This window comes from Diabrotica virgifera, chromosome 1 (assembly GCF_917563875.1).
Source record: "Diabrotica virgifera virgifera chromosome 1, PGI_DIABVI_V3a".
Taxonomy (NCBI): Eukaryota; Metazoa; Arthropoda; class Insecta; order Coleoptera; family Chrysomelidae; genus Diabrotica; species Diabrotica virgifera.
Genome location: NC_065443.1, coordinates 19,025,601 through 19,037,968, shown reverse-complemented (window position 1 = coordinate 19,037,968; position 12,368 = coordinate 19,025,601). Strand labels below are relative to the sequence as shown.

At 33.6% G+C, this 12,368-nt stretch overlaps 1 protein-coding gene across 1 annotated transcript in view; it reads left to right on the top strand.

Annotated features, from left to right (window-relative positions):
• The first annotated feature begins 2,388 nt into the window (after positions 1-2,388).
• LOC114330279 (uncharacterized) overlaps positions 2,389-12,368 on the top strand; it is a 29,192-nt gene continuing 19,212 nt past the window's right edge. The window contains exon 1 of the mRNA XM_028279605.2: positions 2,389-2,518. The gene's annotated coding sequence lies outside the window, so the exon portion shown is untranslated. The remainder of the gene's footprint in view (positions 2,519-12,368) is intronic.

Genomic DNA, 12,368 nt, shown 5'->3' with positions numbered 1-12,368 from the left:
TGATGGATTCTGCCCTGGTTGTACCATTTTGGTGGATGTACCATCATTCATTATAACTAATTGTTCTTCATCAACGAATTCCATTATTATTTTCCCATTATGGTTGTTACCAGCACATCCTTATACCTGATCATGTGCATTTAATTCTCCCATGATTATATAAGGTTTGTGAAAATCTTTTTTAATATTATTCCATGTTGATTGTTTTATTTGCTGACCTGAAGGGTTGTAGATATTAATTATATTTAGGTCAAATGGTAAGTTTATACCTATCACCTGCATATTTGATGTTCTGTCAGAGTTGCTCACTCGTATACTAGTGTGTTCAAAACTATCTTTAATTAGGATCATAATGCCACCATATCCATCATATCTATCTTCCCTGTATATGAAATAGTTTTTTATATTAAATATATACGTTCTGAAGCTATTTCCTTGTGGCATTTTTATGATTAATTATTTATATGGGAAATAAGCCACAATTAAAATGAAAAAAAAAAAAAAAAAATAATTTTATTTTATTTTACTAATTTTCCTTACATTAATAAACTTATTGATTTTAGAATATAATTACAAAATCAATCTAAAAAGTCAATATACACTGATAATTATTTAAAAAAACACATATTTTTAATCAGTAATATTTTGTATTTTGACAACGGCACCCGATTTGGGCGTCGAAACGTTAATAAAATTATTTTTTTTTTTTTTCATTTTAATTGTGGCTTATTTCCCATATAAATAATTAAATATATACGTGTTATTTGTCCATGTTTCATTTAATAAGATTACATCTGGTTTAAGTTCTTTAATGAAGATTTTTAAATTATCATAATTTGGTTTAATTTTTCTAATGTTCCACTGCATGAGAGTCAGACAGCATTGCATTTGGAATTTTTTATTTTTATTTTGATCCATAAAATGATGGGGGTGATGAGTTAATATCTAAATAGCCTGTGTCAAACGTAGGTGAGCCTATGCTTTTAAAATTACAAATTTGTGCAATAAAATTGAGAACATGCTCTCTGTCTGAATTATTTAATTTACTAGCCATATTCATAATATCTTGAAGGGACTGAGAGCTTTCTCTGAAAACGTTTTCAGAGGTTTGATTATTGGTTTTATTAAAATTTGGTGAATTTGGGGTACTATATGCCATGGAGGAAGTGGATGGCAACCTACCATTGGGGTTTAATATATTCTCGTTGTGTAGATCTTTATCGTATGTCCCATTATCTTGTGCTCGCCTTTTATTTCCTTTAAGTGTGACAATATAAGTGCTGGATTTTTGTTGATTACTGACGTGTGTCGTTCGTCTAGAGTTTAATGGGATACTTTATGGTTCCAGGTTTTTAGTGCCTTGAAAGGCAGGGAAATCACTCGGATGGTTAATAAAATTATTGTTTTTTGTTTTTGGAATTTTTTCAGAAGCCTCAAAAAAAGATAGATTTTCTAAAAACATCATCTCTCTAATTTTTTTTTGTCTCGTAAATTCGGGACATTGATGGCTTGTGCTCTTATGCTCAATACTATTACAGTGAACACATTTCATAACACACGTTTCATTTGGTTTATGTATTTTAGTACAGTTAATGCATTTACTATTTTTTGTTTTGCACAGATTTTTGGTGTGCCCGTAATTTAACCTAACACATATTTATGTTTATATAGATTTCTGACGTTCTAGACGTCACCGTGCATTTCTGGGTTATTCCATGACATCCAGAACATTCTCGTACGTGACTACCTCTTCTTTTACGTCGAGGGACTTTTTCTATGTAGGATAAATCTACAGAACTTTCATAACAATATAATGATTTCATTTTTGGATTATTTCATGGCCTATCCATCTTCTACTTTTTGTATGGCAGTAATGTGAGAGGTCTTCTTTTCCTTATTGTGCTTTTTATTGTTTGTATTTGTGTAAGGTTGTCGGTCAAACCATCTTTTCAGGTCTTTCAGCCAAGAGATCTGGCGTCGTAATACTGATCTTTTGCCCAATACTTTTCCTTCCAATATGATTCGTTGCCAAAACCACTTCTGCTGCACTGATATGCAAGACACCTGGCCTATATTATTGCTGCCTAGTGACATGCCATACAATGGGGAACCTGCAAGGAATAACATGAATAATTAAAAATAGTTCATGCGTCTATCTCAATAACTTTTTTTTAAAAAGCAAATAATTTAGTAACTTAGCGTTATTTAAAAAACTGTAATGTACAACTTACATCTTACTATCTTATTGGATAATAAAAATATTTTTCATACCATTCCACCACACCTGCATTTCTTTGAGAAAAAATTGATACGTCACTGACGATTCCTTTATCTATTATACGTATTTTATTATCTTAATTTACAAACACCTGATACCGTTCCGTAAATGATATCTTAAATTTACAGTTTACTTTTACTGTAATCAGTAAATATAAATTTTTTCGACTAGATACGACTACATACAACAGTTTACCTGTGGTTTTAATGTTTTTGTTCCAAACTTCTGTAAATAACCACGGTGAGTAAAAAATTGTGAGTTCTTTGATTAATGTTGTAGTTTAATTTATTTGGAATATAGGTAGGTATTTTTTCAATTGTTTATTTGATAGTGTAATTTTATGTTCATTATTTTTACAGTTTTTGTGCCTTCACTGCCTTTAGTAACACCTTTAGTAACTTGCCGTTCCATCGATTTCGGGGCCTTTCCACTGATCGTCTTCCTATTGGGGAACAGTCTCTCGCCGCCCTTATTACTCTAGTTTTTGTCATTAAGCTTATGTGGTCGTTCCATTCTACTGTAATGTCCTCCACCTTACACTCAGTCGTGTATCTGTTCTTTTAGCTCGGTTCCATAGTGTCTTACCATCGATATTTTTAAGAGTTTTCATCTCTGCTCTTTCTAGTATTCTTTCTGTTCTCTCCGTATTAGGTCGTGTCTCTAAAGCGTATATTATTATTGGTCTGATCACTGTTTTGTGAATTGTGCCTTTCATTTCTTTTCCGATATTTTTATTTTTCCATATTGTTTCATTTAGGCAATCTGTTTACATCGTAGTAGATTTGCTGTTGTTATCATGCATGTTGTCTTTTGTGGGAAATCAACATTTTCAATTTTCTGGTGGTCATATTGAATTGGTGCAGCTTACGTTGTAAATCATCTTCACTTTCAGAAATTAGTATTTGTCATCGTGTGCATAGTAGATTGTTTTGAGTTGTTTTATTCCCATTTGTCATATTTCGTCCATGTTTTATTCAGTTGCCAGCTTCGATTGTGCCAGTTAGTTCTTCTTCTACTTTGACATTTATCTTATTATTCTGGTAGATATTTTCAATCGTTTTAATTATTTTTTTGTGCTTATACGTATAAATTAAGATTACTGTATTTGTATTCATTTCTATTATTTCCATACGAATCTTCGAGATCTCTATTTTTTTCCTACACTTCTCCCACATATCCAACGTTTGAAGATGACCAGACCTCTATATCTTCGGTTTTTAGCCTCAATTGATATTGTCTGACCATCTTTTGCTCGGTCGGCCCAATGATATTCTTCCATTTGACGATTTGTCTCTAGCTATTCGTACTATTCTATTTTCTGTCATTCTTTCCATGTGTTGATTCCATTCTATTTTTCTTCTTTTGGTCCACATGTTTATTTCTTCTATACCATAAGCTCGTATTTCCCTATTTCTTACTCTGTCTCTTAGAGTTTGGTTTGATATTTTTCGTAAGACTTTAATTTCTGCTAATTCTAGCAGGCTTTGTGTTTTCGCCGTATCTGCTCTTGTTTCCGCTTTATATGTCATTATCGGTCTTATTGTTGATTTATATATCCTGGTTTTCGTTTCCAGTGTGAGGTATTTGTTTCTCCAGATTGTGTTGATGAGACATCCTGCTGCTCTGTCCGACATGTTCACTTGTTTTTGTACTTCTTCTTCCACTTTTCCATAGCTTGACAGTTTTATTCCCAAGTATTCCGTTTCCATCACTTCTTGTTCTATTATTTTGATATTTACGGCCAGTTTACATCGTCTCGGTTCCGCTGATATTACTATCGATTTAGTTTTCTCTGTTGAGACCACCATGTTTTATATGTCATCATGTCTTCGAATTCTTTAATTAATCTTTGTAGGTCATCTTCATTTTCGGTTGTTATTATGGGGTCGTTGGCGTAGTAGATTATCTTTATTTCCTTTTCTCCCATTCTATTTCCTCTTCTTTTTTCAACGTTCTTTACGATTTCATCCATTATCAGATTAAATATTAATGGGCTCAGCGAATTTCCTTGTCTAATGCCCGGTTCATACTTGATAGGTTGCTATAGTTTTTCCTTACATCTTACCATAGCTAAAATCTTATTCAGCCACACACCTGAACAAACAACAACCACAACTCTTGGCAGTTTGAACATTTAATTTAAGCGAAAAGCAATGTTTATTTGTCAAATAAACATTTTTTTCTCTTTTCTGACAGCAGTAAAATGTATTTTGAGTTAAGGTGATACAGTAGCGATCAACAGGTAGCCAAAACGCGTTCCAAGATTGCGGCTATAATTTTAAATATTTTTTCGAGATATTTGGCACACGTATTCGTAATATAATAAAGAATGGCGGTACAGAGCCCAATTTGAAAAATATATTAATATGTGGAAATTACTTTGTAATTAAATACAATATTAAAAAACGAGCCTGTACCGCCTTTTAGAAGAACAAAAAATACACTTTCTTCAAATAAACTTTTTTATCCGATGCCTAGATTTTGTCATTTTGGAACTACTAATGAAATAAAAAATTTTAGTAGTTCCAAAATGACACAAAATCTAGGCATCGCATAAAAAAGTTTATTTGAAGAAAGTGTATTTTTTTGTTCTTCTTAATGGCGGTACAGGCTCCGTTTTTTTTTATATTGTATTTAATTACAGAGTAATTTCCACATATTAATATATTTTCAAATTGGGCTCTGTACCGCCATTCTTTATTATATTACGAATACGTGTGACAAATATCTCGAAAAAATATTCAAAATTACAGCCGCAATCTTGGAACGCGTTTTCGCTACCTGTTGATCGCTACTGTTTCCTCTTAAATAAATTACCTACATATATTCTTTTTTTTTCGACCTGTCAGAGCTTTAACTCTGAAAATAATTAAGTCATGAGATAATAGACCGTTTCCACACTTTACGAATGCACTTTATATAATATATTCTCAATGGTTTTTATTAAATCCAGTGATATTCCCTTTTCATATAGGGTGTCCCAAAAGTAGTGGAACGGTCGAATATTTCGCGAACTAAACATCGGATCGAAAAACTGGAAAATACGTGTTCAATTATTTTCAAAAATCTATCCAATGACACCAAACACCAACCCCCCTACATCCCCTGGAGGTGGGGTGGGGGTAACTTTAAAATCTCAAATGGAAAGCCCTAGTTTTTCTTGCAGATTTGGATTCGTTACGTAAAAGTAAGTAACTTTTATTCAAGAAATTTTTTCGAACTGTGGATAGATGGCGGTATAATTGGGAAAAACGATTTATCCTGATACCATAGGTAAATTATAGAAACGGTCTAATATCTCGAAAAATACACTTCCAAATGAGAAACCAAAAACAGGTTTTTAATATTTTTCGAAAACCTATCGATAAACACCAAAAATGACCCTCCAACCCACCCCCTGGAGACGGGGTGGGGGGTAAATTTAAAATCTTAAATAGCAACCCCCACTTTTTATTGCTGATTCGAATTCGTCATGAAAAATTAAGCAACATTTATTCGAAACATTTTTTAAAATTACTGATAGATGGCGCTAATAAATCGTGTTTTTCCAATTAAAGCGCCATCTATCAACAATTCTAAAAAATGTTTCGAATAAATGTTGCTTAATTTTTCATGACAAATCCGAATCTGTAATAAGAAGTGGGGATTGCTGTTTAAGATTTTAAAGTTACCCCCCACCACACCTCCAGGGGGTGGGTTGTAGGGTCATGTTTAGTGTTGTTCGATAGGTTTTCGAAAAGTATTAAAAACCTTTTTTTTGGTTTCTCATTTGGAAGTGTATTTCTCGAGATATTAGACCGTTTCTATAATTTACCTATGGTATCAGGATAAATCGTTTTTCTCAATTATCGCGCCATCTATCCACAGTTCAAAAAAATGTCTTGAATAAAAGTTGCTTACTTTGACGTAACGAATCCAAATCTGCAAGAAAAACTAGGGGTTTCCATTTGAGATTTTAAAGTTACCCTCCACCCCACCTCCAGGGGGTGTAGTGGGGTTGGTGTTTGGTGTCATTGGATAGATTTTTAAAAATGATTAAACACGTATTTTCCAGTTTTTCAATCCGATGTTTAGTTCGCGAAATATTTGACCGTTCCACTAATTTTGGGACACCCTGTATAATAAATGTATCGCGTCCGAATTCTCACTATATCCAACGCTTAAACGCTTAAAGTATTTCTTGTAAGCAGTTATTTTAGGGCCTTCTTAATCTTATGGGGAATGTTTATCTACATTTGTTTAATTTTGTTAATATTATACACAAAAGTGTAAGATAACACAAAAGTGTTATCTTACAAACATAGATGTCCTCAATTTCATATTACCTTGCGGAACATTGTATAAAATACTTAATAAGTAACAGTCTATTCTTTTATCACTTTTTTTTATTCTTTAATTCAAAAGAACCTTAGGAATATTTAAAATGTTACAATATATACAGGGTGTAACAAAAATACAGGTCATAAATTTAATTGCATATTTTGGGACCAAAAATAGTTCGATTGAACCTAACTTACCTTAGTACAAATGTACACGGAAAAAAAGTTACAGCCCTTTGAAGTTACAAAATGAAAATCGATTTTTTCCAATATATCGAAAACTATTAGAGATTTTTTATTGAAAATGGACATGTGGTATTCTTATGGCAGTAGTATTTTAAGAAAAAATGATAATGAAATTTGGACACCCCATCAATATTTTATGGGGGTTTGGTTCCTTTTAACCCCCCCAAACTTTTGTCTACGTTCCAATTTAATTATTATTGTAGCGCCATTAGTCAAATACAAGTTTTTAAAAACTTTTTTGTCTCTCAGTACTTTTTCCAAAAGTCAGTTTTTATCGAGATATTTGAATATTTGTCAAATCCACCACATATTTGTATATGGTAAACTACGATTATGGAGACCTGGTAATAATATGAAAATTTATTTATGATTTACATTTTTAAGTATATTTTGAACCATATTAAAAAAGAAGCCACATCTCGATAAAAGATGCTTTATCAAAAAAATACAAAGAGGCAAAAAAGTTTTAAAAACACTGTGTTAAACTAATGGTACCGCAGTAATAGTATAATTGGAACGTACACAAACATTTGGGGGGTTTAAAGGAACATAAAATTTTTATGTAAACATATTAAAAAAGAAGCCGCAACTCGATAAAAACTGCCTTATCGAAAAATACTAAGAGACAAAAACATTTTAAAAATATTGAATTTAACTAATGGCACCACAATAATAATTTATTTGGAACAGACACAAAAGTTTGGGGAGGTTTAAGGGAACAAAACCCCCATAAAATTTTTATGGGGTTCACAAATTTCACTATAGCTTTTCTTTACCATGTTTTTTCCATAAGAATGCCACATGTCCATTTTCAACAAAAAATCTCTAATGGTTTTCGATATATTCAAAAAAATCGATTTTCATTTTGTAACTTCAAAGGGCTGTAACTTCTTTTGTGTGCATATTTGTACTAAATTAGGTTCTTTCGAACTATTTATGGTCCCAAAATATGTGGTTTAATTTATGACCTGTATTTTTGTTACACCCTGTATATATATATAAAAAATTAAAGTATTTCTATCTTCGATCTGGTTGCATTTGCACCTATTGTACTGAAACCAATTAGCTTGTTATACATATATATATATATATATATATATATATATATATATATATATATATATATATAGTGGCTAAAACACCCCCGTGGGGGTAGCGCCGCCTTTACAGGCTCTCTAGATCCATGTTTTCGAGGTGGATCAGTCCTCCGTTCTTCTCTTTCTTAAACTGCATTACATATCCGGTTCCAGCTCCTTCTGTCTCTTGCTTTTTCTTCTGCATTTCTAATACCCATGCCCTCTAGATCTCGCTTCACCTCTTCCAGCCATTTGGACCTCGGTCTTCCTCTTCGTCTCCTTCCGGCCGGAGACCACTTTGTCACTATGTTTATTATCGCTTCTTCTCCTGCTCTCCATACATGCCCAAGCCATCTCAATCTTTGTCTCTTTATTCTCCTGACTATATCTTGTCCCTTCAATTCCTCATTTATTTCGTTATTTCTTCGACTCCTGTATTCACCCTCTGCTGTTTTTATTGGTCCTAATATTGCCCGAATTATTTTTCTCTCAGTTCTTCTCAAATTTTCTTCGTCTGTCTTGGTCATTGTCATCACTTCTGCTCCATACATTAATGTCGGTCTAATTAACGTTTCATAGAGCCTTAATTTAGTAGTTTTTGTTAATATTTTGCTTTTTTATCATTTTTTTGTTGGCTTGGAATGCTCTATTTATTGCCAATGTTTTCTCTTTTATTTCGTTTTCTCTTGTTCCATCACTTGACAGCATGACTCCCAGGTACTTATATTTACTTACTTCTTCAAATTTGTATCTTCCCACTTTAACCTCTCTATTAGTAGGATTTTTCCCTAATCTTAAAATTTTTGTTTTGTTTTCGTTAATACTCAGACCCACTGTTTTTCCTTCTTGAATGAGTTCCTCTACCATTTGCGTTAATATATCTCTTCTCTTTGCCATTATCACAACGTCATCGGCATATGCTACAATTTGACCTCCTCTATTTCTGAGTGTACCTTTGTTCATTTTTCTGGTAATATATTCTATTGCCATGTTGAATAGTGTTGTGGATAAACCATCACCCTGCCTCACTCCTTTGTTTGTTTCAAACTCTTCTGTTTCCCCTATTTGCGTTTTTACACTCGCTCTGGTATGGCTCATCGTCATTTTTATAAGTTTTCTTAATTTAAGCGGTACCTGTAGCATTTTTAATATTTCCAATAGTTGGTTTCGTTTGATGGAATCAAAAGCTTGTTTAAAATCTACGAAAAGTATTTCTAAGTTTATGTTAGCTTCGTTCGCCTTCTCCATTATTTGTTTTAGTATGTATATCGCATCTATTGTGGATTTTCCTTTCCTGAATCCACACTGATATTGACCAATCTTATTCTCTGCTGCTTCTTGTAATCTTCTTTGTATTATGGTTGACAATACCTTATATACTGTACTCAGTAATGTTATTCCCCTGTAATTTTGACATTCTTGTTGGTTTCCCTTTTTATGTATCGTTATTATTTGGCCTGTTTGCCATTCTTTTGGCATTTTTTCTTCTTTCCAGATGTTTACTATCAGTTTGTGTATTTCCCTATGCAACGGTTTCCCTCCTAGTTTTATGAGTTCGCTGTTTATGTTATCTTTTCCGGGTGCTCTTCCGTTTTTGTTATTTTTAATTATTTCAATTACTTCTTCGAGTGTTGGCTCCTTCATTCCATTATTTTCCCACTCTTCCTCCATTTCTGTAATCTCTTCTGTTTCATTTTCTGCCAGTAACTCCTTGAAGTGTTCCATCCAGACTTTCATATATGGTTGATCTTGTGTTACTATTTGCCCTTGTTTATTTTTAACTCCATTTACTTTTGGTTTGAAACCTCTGTTCTGTTCTCTGATTTTTGTGTAGAATTTCTTGGTGTTCTGAGTCTTACTTTCCGCCTCAATTTCCTCCAACTGACTATCCATGAATTTTCTCTTTTGTTCTCTTATTACTTTGTTGCTTGCCTTTCTTTTTTGCTCGTACATGTCTCTATGTTCATTTTTGTGAGTCCGCATCCACTGATTTCGTGCTTTTACTTTTTCTTCAACTGCTTCTTTACATTCTGTATTGAACCAGTCCTTCTTTCTTGTAATTTGCTTCGTCCCTAATGTAGTCTCAGCCGTGTGGTTAATTGCTTTTTTAATATCACCCCATATTTCTTCGACATCATCTCTTTCCTTATTCAGTGCGGCAATTCTTTTACCTATTTCATGTTCATACTTTTGTATCTCTTTTGCTTCCTTCAATTTTTCGATATTCCACCTCTTGTTCCTCTCTTTCTGCCTTCTCATTACTTTCATCTTTTGTCTCAGCTTTGCTACCACCAGGAAATGGTCTGAGTCTCCGCATGCACCTCTGTAGCTTCTCACATCCATTATACTTGATTGTCTTCTTTTCGATATTAATATGTGGTCTATTTGTGACTCTGTTTTTTGGTCTGGAGAAACCCATGTGACTTTGTGTTTTCTTTGATGCTTGAACATTGTACTGCTGATAGACATATTATTTCCTGTCGCCATATTGCATATTCTGTGCCCGTTGTCATTCGTTTTCTCATGTATTGTATGTTTGCCTGCTATTTGCTGTATATAATCCTCCTTTCCTATTTGTGCATTAAAATCGCCCAATATTAATATCACATCTTCTTTTGGTATTTTTTCTAGCTCTTCTTCCATAGTGTCGTAGAAATGATCTTTTTCCTCCTCTTTCGCATTTTCTGTCGGTGCATAAACATTTAGTAGGGATATATTTGCCTGTTTAGCTTCAATCCTTAGGTAAGCTATTCTTTTGTTTATTAGTCTGACTTCCATTATTTTGTCTCTCATATTTCCAATTACTATGAATCCTACCCCATGTTGTCCTTGCTTTTCTTCCCCTGAGTATATGAAGGTACTATTCTGTTGATCTATTTGCCCTTTCCCTTTCCATCTAATTTCCTGCAGTGCTGCTATTTCCACCTTATACTGTATCAGAACTGATGTAATTTCTTCCAGTTTTCCTGCTCTAAGTAATGTTCTTATATTCCATGACGCTATTCTTATAACACCTCCCTCTCTTTTTTTCTTTTTTGTATTACCCTTTCTTTCTTTCTTTTTGCTAATCTTGCTTGTTCTCATATCCTTTTGTATCATTGCCTTGTCCATTTTTCGTGCCATTGTCGTCATAATGTGTTTCCGTTCCAATTCTAGTTTTTTAATGTTTGATTTTCGTTTACTTTCTTTATTTTTTCTCTTGGATCTAGTTCTGTGTCTCCGTTTGGTGATCTTTCACTCACTGTTCTCGTTCCAGTTTTATTCTTTGTAGTTTCTGTCATATTATCATCTCTCAAATCTTCGGAATCGCTGTTCCATCTTTTGACCTGGTCTATATCGTACTCGTCTCCGTTAATTATTAACTTATTATATTTTATCTTTGCGTTGTACCCTTTCATCCTTGCCTCTTTCATGTGTTTTATAAGTGTTTTGCGTTGTTCGATTACGGTTTTTGGATAGTCTTCGTTAACAAACCATTTCGAGCCTTTTAATTTCCATGAAGCTTTAAGAATTTCCGTTCTTGTATTCCCACTTCTTAGCTCTACCAGGACTGGTCTTTCAGGATTTCTAGTTTTTTCTCCTATTCTTCTAATTTCTGTGACTTCTTGGTTGGCTTTGCAAGGTATTTCCATTTTGTTGATGATGTCTTGTACTTTGTTTACCAGTATTTGTGTGTCCTCATCGCTTGTTTCTTCAATGCCGTGTATTATCAGGTTTTTTCTCTTCATATCCCTTTCTATTTGTTCTATTCTATTTTTATGTTGATGCAGCTCTTGTTTGAGAAGTTCATTTTCATTTTTAAGTTCCTGATTCGTATTTTTTAGTTGTTCCAGCTCACTTTGGATCCCATCTAATTTTTCTTCTATTCTCATTCCTCTATCTTCCATTCTATCTAGTTTTTCCCGCAGTTCCTTTATAAATTTCTCCATTTCTTCTTAGTGAGAGTTTCCACAAGTTCCGCGTCTCCCGTACAGTTCGTGTTAAAGACCTGCTCAATCCAGCCCCAACCCGTACGAGAGCTAGCTTACCTTGCTTCTTTCTCACTTGTTATACATATTCTATTATAATATCTCCGTCAATCCAGAGACGGATTTGAAAATTTGCCGCCCCTGGGCTATCTAAAATTTGTCGCCCTCCCCCTGGTAATTTTTTACTTTTTTAACAAAATTTGCCACCTCCCTTGAATTCTGCCGCCGTGGGCCATAATAGCCCATTCATTCCATATGTAAATCTCTCCCTGCGTGAATCGCTGTATTGGGCACTGGTATATCTTACATTGTATATCTGACCTTCATCTGAGCCAATGAGGCTTATTGGTAGCAGAGCAACGTACGCAATCGGGGTAACGTCTCTGTGGAGACGTTACCCCGAAATTACTCAATGGAGTAATTTCTTGTGGACCATCGCCATCGACATTGACCAAGACATTTTTTTCTCGTACAGATTTAT